This window comes from Lactuca serriola, chromosome 1 (assembly GCF_051521515.1).
Source record: "Lactuca serriola cultivar US96UC23 chromosome 1, Lser_US96UC23_V15, whole genome shotgun sequence".
Taxonomy (NCBI): Eukaryota; Viridiplantae; Streptophyta; class Magnoliopsida; order Asterales; family Asteraceae; genus Lactuca; species Lactuca serriola.
In genome coordinates this window covers 125,117,076-125,134,418 of record NC_136408.1, presented here as the reverse complement: position 1 = coordinate 125,134,418, position 17,343 = coordinate 125,117,076, and positions in this window count along the sequence as shown.

Here is a 17,343-nt window from a genome sequence, read left to right as displayed (position 1 = left end):
ACTAAATCCATAGTTATCAGACGCTAACTCCATAGTCGTCGGGGTTTACTCAAGCGGCGCTAACTCCATAGTCACCAAGGTTCACTTAACAAGCGCTAACTCCATAGTCGCCAAGGTTTACTTAACAAGCGCTAACTCCATAGTCGCCAAGGTTTACTTAACAAGCGCTAACTCCATAGTCGCCAAGGTTCATCAAATAGGCACGAAGTCACATCGTCGCCAAGGTTTATACAATAGGCGCTAACTCCATAGTCACCAAGGTTTATCTAATAATAGGCGCTAACTCCATAGTCACCAAGGTTTATCTAACAGCAGGCGCTAACTCCATAGTCACCAACTATCCCATCTACCCTTGTTCTACCCAACAATTTTGTAGATATAAATACTTACACAGTTTAAATCATTTAACACCTGTATAAAACTCCAATTTCCATGTCCATCTCAAATAGACAAATAACATATAAACACATAGCACGTATTTCATAACAAATACTTCATATTGATGTGTTAGAAGAAAACAACTACACACCCACACATATAAACAACAATATACTTAATACACTCAACCATACTTGTATTATTATCGTGTTTATGAAAGGTAGTATACACTCACTTGATCAGAAGATGATCGGACAACACTACGATTTGCAGAAGTAGTAATCCACCGCAGATATGGAAGATCTCCACAAAAATCGAACTTCTCGCGGGCAGAGCTTCGGCTCGGGAACCGCACTTCTCGGGATCTTCGGGATTTCGGGACTTGCCTCGGGGCTAGATAATAATACCGGGGCGTCGGGGTATTTCTGGCACGCAAAACGATGCAAAACGGGAGAGAGAAGAGAAGAAATTGGCAATTGGGTCGGCTGCCCTCGCATCCTATTTATAGGAGGCTGGAGCCTCGGAGTACGCGGGGCGTACTGGTCCGAAAAACGTCACTGCGTGCGTCATCCGAAGCCACTTGCTGCGAATGTCGACACTTCGGAGTACGCGGGGCGTACTCGAGTAGGCAGCGCGTACCTCGGATCAGACCGGTGACTCCTTCGGATAATGCTTCCGAATTTCCTTTTAAATTTAAATACAAATTGATTAATAAACTTCAGAAATTCATATCTTCTTCATACGAACTCCGTTTTCGACGTTCTTTATATCCACGCGAAGGTGAGACTACGCTCTACATCTTTCGTTTAGACTCCGTCGGCTAATTTTGACTTTTACTTTTATTATTTATTTTTAATAGGCCGCGTCAGAAAACTTCGTTATAAATTCATTACTTCTTCGTTTGACGTCCGTTCTCGCCTAACTTTTTATCGCTTCGATACCAACAACGAGATCTTCGATTCTCGTTTAGATTGCTAAGGCTAAATATCGCTCTAACGTAAATTCACTTTTTTTACGTCGCGCTGTGTCGTGCCGGTTCTGTCGCGAAACTTCGACAGGTCATAACTTCTTCGTTATAACTCGGATTTTGGCGTTCTTTATATGTACGGAAACCTTGTAACATATACTACAAATTAGTTAGGATTATTCATCCTAAATAATCTTCTGTCAAAAAGTCATTTTTGACTCTTATTGTCTCTAAATTGACTAGCCCTGATCTACGGGCGTTACAATTATCTCCCCCTTAGGATGATTACGTCCCGGAATCATCAACGAAATAGGATTCGCATACTGACTCCATTAGTCATCTCTCCATTCTAAGTAGTAACCTTGATGGGTCGTGTCCCGATGACCTCTCATCATAGTCGGACTCAATTGATATGACCCCTAGGGTCGGAATAACAACTATCTTACTAGACATTACCGAAACAATGGTAATGACATACTTGAATAAAACGGAATCAATTACTAGCCTCTTGATAACCTTGTGACTTCCCCTGATCCAAGCGTGAGTCCTGTGCTTCCGGTAGTATAGATCTCTACTACCATTCACACCTACTCATACTCGTCCCAAGTATTGTCTCGCAGTTAACCAAGTCACCATACATAAATCATATAATCATTTAACACATCAGATAACAAAACTAGGATTTATATTAATTCTTGAAACTATTACACAAAAGTTCAAGTTCACCCTATACTATGCCTCTAACAGGCTATGCTTCCTAATACAGACTTTACCGACTTTATATATTAATATGAAGTCTTCATCCTTTAACCCTCCCATCCCTTTCTGCTTCGTTGAGGAACATGTTGAATGCCCTTGGCTGTGGAGGTGTGTTTTTCTGTGGGCAGTCTTTAGAAATATGACCTTCTTCATTACACCTATAGCACATCTTCTTGTTAGGTGCGCACTTGTTGGCATAGTGCCTTGTCTTCCCACATTTGTAGCAAGTCATCTCCTCGCTACATTTCCCGAAGTGTTTCTTCTTACACTTCTCACACCACTTAGCCTCATCTCTTCGTCCAGTTTTCGAGAATTTACTTTCTTTATCGATTATTGAAGATCCTTCACGCTTCCTTTTCTCTCCAACTTCAGCCCTTTCCAGACCCTTTTCTTTTATTTGGGTCTCAACATTTTTGGCTGCCCAGATGGCGGCTTTCAGAGTGGTTGCTTGTTTGACTATCGGACCAAAGTCCGCTGGTAATCCATTAGCAAACTTGTTGACCTTGGAAAGTTCAGTCGGAATTAGGTATGGAATAAGCTTCATCTTCTCCGTAAAGCTCGTAGCGTATTCAGTAACGCTCAATTTTCCTTTCTTCAGATTCTGGAACTCATTGTTGATTTCAAGAAGATCCTGCTCAGAGCAGTATTGCATCTTCATTTGCTCCACGAACTCTTCCCAAGACATCTTGCTAGCTTCCCCCTTGGGCATTGAACCAGCCAGTAACTTCTACCAGCTCAATACTCCAGATTTTAACAGAGGGATTGCAAGAGCGGTCTTCTGTCTGTTGCTACACTCGCAACTTTCAAACATTGTCTCCATTTCGGAGATCCAGTCCATGACTTGCACCGGTGTCGGGCTCCCAGAAAGACATGGTGGTTTGGATGCCATGAAATCCTTGTACTTGCATCTACGTCCATCATTTCCTCTATCCTGGTTGTTTTGGCGAACTATTGGTGGGTTGGCTTGACCAACGGTCCCACTATAGTTTCCTCCTTCAAAATGCCCTCCATTTACTTCGGGCTCTTCTACTCGAATTGACAATTCCTCGCGATTTTGTCTGATCAGACGTCTAGTTTCTTCCATCTGATTATTCAACATTGCCTGGATCATCACTTGAACTCCGGCCATTGTCATTGGTTCAGGCGTTGCTGCCACAACAGGTATTTGTTCAATTACTGGTACTTGATTCCTGTTCTCATCAGCATTTCCAACTCCACTCCTCGTTCTCACCATTTTTGATCTATACACCGAATATGGTGAAATTAGATCCTTAATCACGATAGATATTCAAATCATCCTTATCACTCTGAAACGTTTATATGCTAGTTCTAATATCGTAGACGTACGCTTAGAATCCTATACACATAAGGTTTCCAGATCCGGTCGGCAACAGACCATAGATCCGAACAAATAATAGCATCAATATAGCTATCACACAAAACATTTAGCACGTAAAAGCATTTTAGGAAATTTTCCTAAAATAAAATAGTGCCTGTGTCAATTTAGGTGTACTACCTAAAATATAATGGACACACTCAACCCGCAATCATTGCTTAGCATTCTAAGTTTAAGTCTAGAAATCCTACAAGTTCCTAGTTCGCTTAAACTAATGCTCTGATACCAACTGTGACATCCCCAATTTCACGGCCAGAAAAGACCGATTTGTTTATTCTTTATTTTCAAAATCAGAGTGATCGTTTAAAGAAAACGGTTGCGGAATTTGTTCCCAAAATAGAATATGATAACCATTTTATCAAAACATTTTTCGAAAAGAATGTATTTTTATTAAATAATAAAACCTCGGGATGTCATGTTCGTTACAGACCAAAAGCATAAACAACATAAAATAGACCTTACAATAGTTATTCAACTACTGATCTATAATCCAAAATCTCTCGTCAAGTCCGCCGACTTATACTCTTGTGTCATTACCTGTAATGAAAAGAAAACTGAGTGGGTCAGGCATGGGAGCCTGGTGAGCATATAGGGTTTTCAACCCACAATAATACATTTGTTATGTTCAATTATCAAACAATCAACCCAAATACCCATCCCCATTATCTTCTTAAGGTTTCACCCTAAGAACCAACTATCCTTCATTCACTTATTCCTAAGGAATCGACACGAAATCCATTGGTGCCAAAGTTTATCTATCGAGTACTAAATCCATAGTTATCAGACGCTAACTCCATAGTCGTCGGGGTTTACTCAAGCGGCGCTAACTCCATAGTCACCAAGGTTCACTTAACAAGCGCTAACTCCATAGTCGCCAAGGTTTACTTAACAAGCGCTAACTCCATAGTCGCCAAGGTTTACTTAACAAGCGCTAACTCCATAGTCGCCAAGGTTCATCAAATAGGCACGAAGTCACATCGTCGCCAAGGTTTATACAATAGGCGCTAACTCCATAGTCACCAAGGTTTATCTAATAATAGGCGCTAACTCCATAGTCACCAAGGTTTATCTAACAGCAGGCGCTAACTCCATAGTCACCAACTATCCCATCTACCCTTGTTCTACCAAACAATTTTGTAGATATAAATACTTACACAGTTTAAATCATTTAACACCTGTATAAAACTCCAATTTCCATGTCCATCTCAAATAGACAAATAACATATAAACACATAGCACGTATTTCATAACAAATACTTCATATTGATGTGTTAGAAGAAAGCAACTACACACCCACACATATAAACAACAATATACTTAATACACTCAACCATACTTGTATTATTATCGTGTTTATGAAAGGTAGTATACACTCACTTGATCAGAAGATGATCAGACAGCACTACGACTTGCAGAAGTAGTAATCCACCGCAGATCTGGAAGATCTCCACAAAAATCGAACTTCTCGCGGGCAGAGCTTCGGCTCGGGAACCGCACTTCTCGGGATCTTCGGGATCTCGGGACTTGCCTCGGGGCTAGAGAATAATACCGGGGCGTCGGGGTATTTCTGGCACGCAAAACGATGCAAAACGGGAGAGAGAAGAGAAGAAATTGGCAATTGGGTCGGCTGCCCTCGCATCCTATTTATAGGAGGCTGGAGCCTCGGAGTACGCGGGGCGTACTGGTCCGAAAAATGTCACTGCGTGCGTCATCCGAAGCCACTTGCTGCGAATGTCGACACTTCGGAGTATGCGGGGCGTACTCGAGTACGCGGCGCGTACCTCGGATCAGACCGGTGACTCCTTCGGATAATGCTTCCGAATTTCCTTTTAAATTTAAATACAAATTGATTAATAAACTTCGGAAATTCATATCTTCTTCATACGAACTCCGTTTTCGACGTTCTTTATATCCACGCGAAGGTGAGACTACGCTCTACATCTTTCGTTTAGACTCCGTCGGCTAATTTTGACTTTTATTTTTATTATTTATTTTTAATAGGCCGCGACAGAAAACTTCGTTATAAATTCATTACTTCTTCGTTTGACGTCCGTTCTCGCCTAACTTTTTATCGCTTCGATACCAACAACGAGATCTTCGATTCTCGTTTAGATTGCTAAGGCTAAATATCGCTCTAACGTAAATTCACTTTTTTTACGTCGCGCTGTGTCGTGCCGGTTCTATCGCGAAACTTCGACAGGTCATAACTTCTTCGTTATAACTCGGATTTTGGCGTTCGTTATATGTACGGAAACCTTGTAACATATACTACAAATTAGTTAGGATTATTCATCCTAAATAATCTTCTGTCAAAAAGTCATTTTTGACTCTTATTGTCTCTAAATTGAGTAGCCCTGATCTACGGGCGTTACAACTGACTAACTCTATTAAGTTTCTATTTGGAGATTCTTATTACATAATGTGAATGGGTCACATGTTGATGTTTTTAAGAATCAAAGAAAAGATAGGAAGCTTAAAGTAAGTATATGTTGATTCTGATTGCGAAGGTGGGTTTCGATCGCATGGTTTGGTAATCAGAATTTTGAGCTGTTGCTTAAGAGTTATAATATATTGCTTATGAATAGATAACAACAAGGTTTTCATGTGGATTGTAAGGATAAGTTTTTCCGCAAAGTTTTAAAATAAAAGGAAAAAAAGGGTTTTACTTTTATTTATTTTAAAAATATCCTTACAATGGCATCTGTGGAAAATTGTTGCTTATATGCTTCCAGTGATAGCAATATTGGAAAGTGGATTTGATTCCTTCATTTGTGGTAGTGTCTGAATTTACCAAATGAAGAAAGTTTTTCATCACCCAAGTTTCAATTGGACAGAAACTTGGAATCATACAAGTTGTATTGTATGATGAATGAGAATTTTCATCTTTGAAAATTAAGACTAATTCTTTGATCACATGTATATGTAAGTCAATTGAAGGACTAAGGGATTAGGTACACTGGGTGTGCGCTGGTCAAGGTCCACCACAAAGATTGATTTGTCATGATTTACTAAAGATTAGTAAATATGAATATACTTATAAGGTTAAGTATAATTTTGTAACATTGGAAAGATTATAATGTATGACAAAACAAATGAGAAGAATCAAATTAGTCAGAAAGATAAAAGTTTCTCAAATCTGAAAGGATGGGAGAGTACTTTAGTATCATATTCCATGATCATCTTAATGATTATGAAACCATATCACAAATTCATACTCTAAGGACGTCTTAGTGCATTGTTATGGCTAAGAAGAGAGGTCATGAATTGTTGGATTGGTTAAAATCAAGAAGATGAGTCATACTTCGTTCCAAAACAATTCTTAGAGTCATACTCCAAGATTGTAACTTTGAGTGACATAAAGGAAGATTTATTAACACTAGTCAAATGTAAGAGTAAAATGTTTTCTACTCTTGTACATTTGAGATTGGTAAGTTGTGATGTATTGGATGAGACAAAGACCAACTAAGACCAACTATGTGAAGTGTTAGTCTTGATAAGAATCCGCACTATCCCTTGAATATTTGTTTTGTCAAGGAATGGTTCTTGACTGGGGAAACTTATATGTCAAGGGGACAGTGGGAGCCTTAAAGATCCTGAAAGAGTTTCAAGATTTAATCAAGAGTAAAACCTGTAATTTATCACTAGCACATGACTTAAGGTTTGCAACCTATCATGTTGACATAATTCTTATTTTTGTACCTACTTCAAATAAGTTGAATTTGCATGTAAGTTATCAGAGTTCAACTTGGAAGCATTGGTGGGCCTTGTGCTACCAAGGTGACAAGAAACTAAGATTGAACAAGTTTAATCCATGTAAGGCTGAATTTGTCACTAACCTTATCTTGTGATTATGGTTTTGACAAATTCACATGGATAGGAACTCATACACTATAAAATGTAAGTGTCATAAGGTTTCTCTCCGATTCATGAAAATGATGGTGAGGAAACGTTTTCATTAAGTAGATTTTACGTAGATATCAATTGTGTTATTTGCATTTTCAAAAGTCGTTAGTGGAGCGTGTGTGGTTAACCGGCACACTAACATGGACTTGTGAGAAATGGCAAAGGTCTAAGAAATTGAGACTATGATTACGGTATCCCTTTTCATAGTTCTGAAAATTGTTTAGACACACATGTGAGCTATCTAAGAAAGGGTGTATGAATCTAAATTTCAGAAGTCCAGCAGATTTCTGGAAATGTGTCAGAGCTAGTAAGAGCATAAGTGTTATGATGATAATCATCATGTTAGTGGGAGCATGATTATTATGTTTATTGTTGCAAGTTAGCAATGTTAATTATAGAAAACAAAGTTTCAATTCGTGAAGTTGTAGGGGTTGAAAAGTTGTTTAGCTATAATTAAGGGAGAGGAAATTATACTTCATTTCAATTCTAAAGCTTAGATTGAGATTTTAATCATCTTTAGTCAAGAATATATATATATGAATTTTATGTTGGAATGGTTCAACTTGAAGAAATTCTGTATATATTGCGTTTTCAAAATTTGATTATGATTACGACATCCCTCTTCATAGTTAAATTTTGAAAACATGGCAAATAAAAAAAAATATTGTAGCAAAAGACTGGTCTAGTATCATGTCTTTATGTCAAACATCATGAATCGTGTCCCATATGCTTCGGATATATGAACGATTGCATGTGCTATAATATTCATCTTTTCTAAATTTTCCAAATGTTTAAGGCATTGAGAAGGGAAAAGTCTAGAACTAGATATGACTAAAGTGATTAAGCAATTGTCAGGGACAATCTGATGTTCGCCAAAGATTGGTTGCTCAGGGAAAGTTGGAAGTATGATGTAAGTTGTCGGAAAGGACCATATTGACATATTCTGAAAAGAAGTAACTCTTGTTCGGAAGTGATAGTCAAAATGGGACTATGGAAATGTCTCCATAGGTGGAAGTTATTCAATCTATGTAAGATTAGAAAACCTTAATGCAAGAAGGATGTTCAAAGCAATGTACTTTGAATATGAGACTTCCGTTCCATAGAAGTTGACCTTCTTTGGAATACTATGTAATGACTGGTGACAAGGTTTTGGTGACTTTGTGCATAATCATTACAAGAGGAACATTGCATAAAAGTTTAAAATCTAACAGATTTTTTGGTAAATGATAGGAATCGGGGATTCTCACATTTACAATAAGGATTTGGGTTTGTGAAATGAGTATCATTGGAATCTTGTTCAATTGATATACATCACAATGTAAGGATCATAGACAAACATAGTGTGCATACTTGGAGTATGGCATAACTATTGTTTAGAAAAAACAAAGTGTACATGCTAGGAGAATGGGACAACTGTTGTTTTTATTCAAGTCTTAAGTTGATTGTTTGAAACATTATACAATGAATAATGTGTAATCAATATGGTGATAAATAAAAGGTGGTTCTATTTATGTTCAAAAGGGTTCTGAGACCATATTGGATTCGATTATTATTGTGTTTCACTTTGCATGTTTTGACTTCCAAAATAGCTAGGTTATTCTTTCCGAATGACTAAGTTATTTAAACACTCCACAGTCGTTCATATGTTGGAAGTAGGTATGAATCAAGACTGTCATGAATCGAGTTTGTAGATGGCTAAATGGGTTTAGTCATAGCAATGGTTGCTACAACGTTCATGAGTGCTCATAAGTTATGAGTATTGGAATAAACCCACGCTCACTTGTATCACTTCATGGAATTTATCTCGAGTGATCGTGAGACGGTAATATCATATAAATCTTCAAACCTAGAGATATGAGTTGTTACCTATGAGTTGGTTGTGCATTGATTGCACGTAAACGCATCAATAACTTGATGTTATAAAACGTGCCTTTGTGTACAATTCAACAAGTAGTAGAACAAGCATATGAGTCAAAGTTTATCTGTTCCTTCTAGAAATAGAAGCGATATCTGGGCCCCTCGATGATTTTGTTGTGACCTATGTACCGGCCGGTCAGAACTAAATTGATGTGTTCGATTAAGTTCTTTGTCAAACAAATCGGAAATCGGGAAACAAACTGCTGGACAATAAGTACGACGTTGTTCCATGTATTTGTCCGGCTGATATCATGAGAACAGAGGATTATATCATCACTTATCTAAAATGGCGCTTCATAGTTCAACAGAGTTTTCGAGAGCTACGATCGTTGGTTGGTTCCTAAAGTAACATACGCAAATATAGTTATTAGACTTATCCAAGTGGGAGTCTGTTGGATAAGGTGTCTAAGTCCATAACTTATTTGATACATACTTGACCCGACCTGACATGGTCCATTTGGGTTGCACTTCACCCAAATGATTTATGGATAATTTTATGAGAATTGTATACTTACGATTTATTAATATATTATAAGTTATAATATATTAATACGAAGTCATGTTATTTAATTAGTTTTAGTCTTAAATTAATTATGAATTAATTTAGAGATTAAAAAGAAGACTGATTAAATTATGGACTATTAAATTTTATATAGTGTGGACTAATACTCATTTGTTAATGGGCTAAGCTAATATGGAAGTCCATGGATGATCCATGGAGCTTTTAACCAATGGATCCTTGGAAAGGAAAAGACATGGGTTATTAGGGTTTCACCCTAACCATGCAGACTATATAAAGAAGCATATGATGCAAGAAATGCAACTAGTTGTGTGAGACTTAGTGGTGGCCGATTTCATATGAAGGTATACTACTCTCTCAAAGTTTTCCAAGTGTTTGTGGTGATTTGTGATTCCATTTGAGGCATTCACATTATTGGTGCTAGGCTCTCAAACTCCAAGCAATCAACCACCATCAAAAGGTATGTATTTCTACTAGTAGTTTTATGATTCATAATCCTTATGCTATGCTAGTTAGGAAGAAACCTTGGAAATTATTATTTGCATGTATTTTAGAAGAAAACATAGATCCAAGGTTTATTAGGTTTGCATGCACACTTAGGAAGTGTTAGATTGCTCAAAACCCAACACTTTCAAGCTTATAGTAGAGGAGGTCAGGTCAGAACCGGATGCATCTGCGGGTATGTTTTGATTTTGATATCTTGTTATCTTGTTGATTATGTGGTATTGTAAATCTGTTCGCCTTTTTTGCATGATTCATGGTATGATTGATGATCTTAGTAGTTATGGGTTATAGTCGTTTAGCATCCAAGAGGATTGGTGATCGGAAGATAGGATATACGATCACTTTGTTAGGAATAGCAACTACGATGCAAGAAGTGTTTAGTTGGCATTCGAACTTCCTTGGAGTTCGGGATGTATGATGTCGAGAGAATGTTCGGTGGAGATTGCTCACTCCAAAAGGAATTAGTTCCGGGAGAGGGGGAAACTTATTCAGGTAAGGTCGCTCGAGTTATACCGATTTGTCAGCGGAAGTTAGTAGTTGGTACACTAGGTGAGGAGAATTGGAAAATTCTCCGGTAAAGCAGCAAGTATCCAGGGATGGTTAGCTGATTAGATTTATCGGTGTTGTTAGCCGAGAGTGTGGCATGATTGGAGCAACTGATAGACAAGTGGGGCAGGGAACAGACCATGGATTCAGGGAAGGTAGTTGGTCGATGTGAGGCCTGAGTTTAGGCCATGGAAAGGATTCCAGGATCGGAATTGGAGTTCGAAACCCCTAGAGGGCTAGAATAGACTGCATGGGAGAAACTCCCGAGAAGGATGGTTCAAGGGCGACGTACGACGGTTTTGAGCGGTCCGGATAGACTGAAGGGCAGAAGGCATACCAGTTAGACCGAAGGCTCAGGGAATGGTTTAGACAGGCTGAAGGCCCAGGAGGGAGGTCCAGACATGCTGAAGGTTCTGAGAGTGGTTCAGATAGGTTGAAGGCCTGGAAAGGCGGTCTAGTCATGCTGAAGACTCTGTATGTGTTAGTGGATCAGTATGAGGAGAATGTGTGAATATGTCGCCATGAAATGGTAATCGATATTTTCTGGCCCCAAAGTATTGATCATGGAGATGAAGTTGGCTGGAGGCCCTGCGTGGGCCTAGTTAGTATGTGATCGGATTTGGAGTATATGGGAGTTCGAGAATAGCAGTTGCTCTACATGGATAGTTTAGAGTGGAGTTAGCACAGTGGCACTTGCAGGTGTGGCAAGGGTTGTTAAGTAGATTTCCTGGAAAGGAAAGGCATATAGCTTCAGGAGGAGTGTGGGACCTCTGAAAGGAAAGCTGTAGTGTAAATGGACGATCGAAAGTACTTCAGTTAATGATAGTAAGCATTGGGGATGTACCAGATATATGGTAGCACTTACAGGTAGGATGCCCGTTGAAGTTGTGGCAATGTTGGATGATATGCAGGCATGTTTTCAGTCTCCTTGGAAGAGGAGGAGGATAGTGGTGCCAGATTGGAGATTGGGACAGAGAAGGGTGAGACAGCAGGTTAACAGACTCAGGAGTAGTCTGGACCGATGCTGAGGACCGTATAAGGATAGCACAGTTGGAGGTCAAGGACCTAGAGATTGTGATAGGGAGGTGTGAGTGGGTTGCACTCCGTTGGGTAGAACCGAAGGGTTCGAGGGTGACGCAAGGACAAGGTCCTTAGTTCCGAGTATGGTTGTAGGCTTAAGTTATGTATGTGGAGGTATTCCAATCTGGGGTATTCCATCATCAGGATGACCAGACCTTATGATTGATTGAACCTGGTGTGTTTGGTATTCCAACCAAGGCTGATTGGTCCAGGTGCGATGTGTATGAACGTTATAGTTGGGTTTTCAGGAGGGATTTGATCCAGGGAGGAAACAGGATGAGTTTCCATCGGTGCAAGTTAATAGAGGTAACGCCAGTTGGGCGAAAGATAGCGAGTTAATACTGGGTCGCGACCCAGTGGTCTAGAATGGTATCCAGTTTTCGCTGGTGGCGAATAAATGCGTAAGACGGAAGTAAGGTAGTGCCTTCAGGTGACACTTAGCTGAGGAAGTGTTATTATCAGAGAAAGGAAGTCGGTGGCCAGTTTGAAACAGTTGATCAGGACCCTGCAAGAGAAGAGATGGATTCAGGGATTCGATAGCGGTGTTTGAAGGGAATCAAGGTCAGTTTGAGACCAGTGGATGCACTGTGGGAGTATCATCCGGAAGTTTGTGGTGCCGCAGGCTTTGAGGACAAAGCCTAATTTAAGTAGGGGAGAATTGTAACATCCCGAATTTCAGAAGTATGATTTAATGGTTTAAAGTGAAGGAACTCGACGAGTAGGTACGCTTACTCGCCGAGTCGGAGCGGGGTTGGGTCGCGAATTAATTGACCGACTCGACGAGTTGGTGCTGGAATGAGAAAAACCCTACTCTCAAGGTTTACACCCTATTTAAAGGACCTTATGTCCTCTCCTCAGCCACCTTGTCGGCCAGAAGCTTCTATAAGCGATTCCAAACCCTAATTTGAGTAAGAGGAGGAAGAAAGTGAGCTTGGGGCTTTTGCAAGAGGAAGATTTGGAGGTTTCGACCACTAAGGAGCTGGAGGATTCAACTCTTTGGTTGTGAGCATCAGTTGAAGGTAACAATATGTCACTTTGCCTTTGTTGCTTCTAGCTCTTTCCTTGGATGATGTTTTAGGGGCCATTTTGGCATGTTAACGAGCTATTTCGAGTTAGAAGTCAAGATCTGAGGTTGCTACTTCAGATCTAGGCTTGTTTTGGTCCAAAAACCCGTAAAGTATCAGCCTTTGGTGTGTTGCTGAGGTACGTTTGTCATAAACCCTATCCCTAGGGTGTTTTAAGCCTATAAGCTCCTTGGTTTCCCGTAAAGTTTGCAACTTTACATGAAGGGTGGGCCTTAGAAGAGTGGATCTATAGTTTGGAGCCCCTGCATGGCTCGAAAAGCCACTGTATGGATCAATAACTGAAGCGACTCAGCGAGTCACATGGGTGGACTCGGCTAGTTGTATGATGATGGGCAGGAACTCGACGAATTGGAAGAACAACTCGTCGAATCTGTTGAAGATTGCCTTGGACTCGGCGAGTCAGGTCGCAGAACCCCAATCCCTTTCAGTTAAAGCCTTGGATTAGTGATTCGGTTGGGGAATCAGTGAGTTGGTTAGGATGGAACTCAGAGATCGTTGGAATCGATGAGTTAAGTCGTGCTATGGGACTTTTCTGAATATGAGAACTTGGCGAGTCGACAGGTTGACTCGGCGAGTAGAGTCAATCAGGAAGGTTAACTTTGACTGAGGACTTTGACTTTGACCTTCAAAGGGTACTTTGGTAATATTGATATTTATGGAATTGGTTCTTTGGTATGTTCTGTGGTGAAGATCGTGTCAGTGGACGGAGCAGCTTGGTCTTATCTTTTCAGTCAGCAGTTGTGAGGTGAGTTATCCTCACTATATCGATAGGGTCTACGGCACCAAGGCCGGCCCTTTATTGGATGGAAATCCGGGTATTGCTTGTTATGTTGTTGCTTTGCTAGATCTGCATCCTGGTATTTCAGATGGTGTTATGTTAGTGACCTGGTCAAGGTCAGTACCTGGTATTCAGGGTAATGCTATGTTAGTGACCTGGTTAAGGTCAGTACCCGATATATAGGGTAATGTTATGCTGGTGACTAGTTAGGTCGGAATCCTGGTTAGGATGTTGATATGCTATGCGATCTGTTAGACTGTTTGTCTGGTTAAGGATTTGTTATGTGATGAATTGTTTTATGTGCGCATGGTTGTTTGACGGGGGTTGTGTTGAGGTGGGTCCTGCTTTGTGTTGTAGGCCAACATACCCAGGGCGGACCGGATATTCCGAAGGCCCAGCGAGCGGTCTGGATAGGCTGAAGGCCCCAAGAGGGTGGACCAGACATGCCGAGGCTCGGAGATCTAGTGGACCAGGCCGACTGAAGGCCCGATGCGGGCGGACCAGTCATACTGTAGACTCAGAGAGTGGACCAGGTAGATTGAAGGCCCGTTGTGGGCGGACCAATCACACTGTAGACTCGATATACATGGCTAGACTCGGAGGGTGGACCAGGTGGACTGAAGGCCCGGTGCGGCGGACCAGTCCCATAGTAGACCCGATGTGCATGGTTGTTCTATTTGAGATATGTTATGAGTATATTTATGTGTGGTTGGTATTTTGGGGGTAACTCACTAACCTTTCGGGCTTATAGTTCAGTGTTTTGTTTCAGGTACTTCAGGGGATCATGGCAAGGCGAAGGCGTGATCGTACCGATCCTCATGTTTTATGATTTATGTGATATGGTTCTTGGGAATACGCTGATGTTTAAACTATTTGAAAACAAATGTATGAACTTAATGGTTTTTGAATGAATTAAAATGTTTTAATTTGGCTCGAATTTTATGGTCGTTAGAAATCTATCACAACTCCTAAGCAGCAGCTCAAAAATCCGATCTTCGAACCATGCGATCGAAATCCATCTCTTCGCGATCAGATTCAGCATGCTCTTACCTTTAAGCTTCTTTCCTTTTGCTTGATCCTACAAAATATCAAAATGCAACCTTGTCACATCATGTATTATGAACAAACAATTAGGAACTCAATAGAGTTAGATAGTAGACTTACCTGAAGTAGAACCATACAATATGACTAAAAGTTCTAGGTTGTCAGGGCAGCTTCGATTCCAACGTTCCTTTCCTTGGAAATAGGAACACACCGGCTCACTTGGAACAATCTCAAAATTGGCATTTCCATTATGTTCAAAACTTTTGACCATGGTCGATTCCTTTCCTTTAAGAGAAGAAATCATTTCTGGGTTGTCCATGTTAGCTTGAGAGGTAGATCTTCCAATCAAATTTGCTTGACCATTGCGCCAAATCATTACTGATTCAGCAGCAATTAGTAAATAGGTAAGATCAATTAGGGTTACGTCATGATCTGTCACATTGTAGTCTTTTATTAACTCACTATATGACTCGGGAAGTGAATGAAGAACCCAGTTCATAGCCAACTGATGGGTTTTAGCCATAAGAACATCCAATGTGCTCATGCAACCCTAATGCTTGGATCTAGGTTTCTCTATTGTACATGCTATTCATCCAAGACTTTAAACCCTAAATCTAGCATATGATAATCAATATTAACATAATAATGGGTTTAAGATATTATCTTGATTGTTATATAGCAATAACAATCTCAAATCCTCCTTATAATGACTTTCGAAAGCTTAGAGTCACAAATGTCACTCCTCTAATGGTTCATAAACACCAAGAGCAAGAGGATGATGAATAAGGAGAGAGAAGACACCCAAAAACGTGTAGAAACCCTAAGGATTCAGTTCACCACGTTTTTGGTGCCCAAGGGGTCCTTAAATAGTGAGGCTATTAGGGTTATTTAACAAGGAAACCCTAATTTGGATGCTTAGGCCCTAAGCAACCCATGGACTCCTTTCTTAAAGGCCTTGGACGATTTCTAATGGCTTTCCCCCATGGAATTCGTTAACTCCTCTAATATGGAGTCCATTAGCCCAATATTCGACTAGCATACAATTGACAGTTTTAGTCCCTTAAGTTTAATTAATGTCTTTTAGTCACAAACTTAATTCTTATTAATTCTTGACTAATATTAATTAAACAATATGATTTCTCCTTTAATATATTATTCTCATAATATATTAATAAATCATAATTAATCCTTTCTCTCCATAATTCATCCTATCAAGTTGCTTTGGTGAAGGCAACCCAAAAGGACCATGCACCATTGGGTCAAGTACTTACCAAAATAGTTATGGACTTAGACACTAATCCAATAGTCTCCCACTTGGATAAGTCTAATAACTATTCTGCGTATGACTTCAGATCCTGATCTACAATCGTAGCTTTCCAAAGCCGCTGTCAACTCTGATCTTATCAGATACGGGTGTCCTTTAGATAAGGGATCATATATTCCTCCATTCTAGATATCATATAGATATGAGACATGTACTTAATCATTCCCTCTATACTATTTCCCGACTTCCGATTTATGATGATTGACAACAGACTATAATTGAACACATCAATTTAGTCCCGGCTTGGCCAAGCGCTTAGGTGCCATCACTAAATCATCGAGGGGCCCAAAGATATCGTTTTTATCCTACTTTGGATAAAAGGAACGGATAAACATTGACTCAATTCTTTCTTGCACTTACTTACCGAATTACACATAATAATATGTTTTATAACACCACGTTACTGGTGCGTTTACATATTATCAATGTGCAACCGACTCGCAAGATACAACTCACACATCTCGGTTTCAAGAATATAAGATGTTATTGTCTCACCAATCACTCGTGATGAAATCCATGAAGTGATCCAAGTGAGTGTGGGTTTGATCCAATGCTCAAATCATATTCATAACCACTCATGAACGTTGCAGCAAACAATTGCTTGTGTCTAATACACTTTAGACAATCCACACACCAATTCATGACAATCTTCATTCATACCTACTTCCAACATATGAACGACTTTGGTCCGTTCGAATAATTTTAACTTTTCTGAACAAATTAAATTATTCAGGAAGTCAAAACATGCAAAGTGAAACACAAGAGTAATACTAATCCCATATGGGCTCAAACCTTTGAGTATAAACAAAACACCTTTTTATTTATCACCATATCGATTACTCATTATTTGTTGTTTCAGTTAATCAACTTCTTACTTGAATCATAACTATACTTGTCCCATGCTCTTAGCATCCACACAATGTTTACCTACGGTCCTTACTTTGTGAAATAGGTCAAATGAACACATTTCCAATCACACTCATTTCACAATTCCCAATTCCTATCACAAGTGTAAGAATATCAAATTCTTGCTACTTATAGAATATGTTAGATTCTATCATTTTATGCAATGATCCTTTTGTAATGTCACTGCACTAAGGTCACAATGACTATTGCCAATGAATTACAAAGCTCTCTATCGG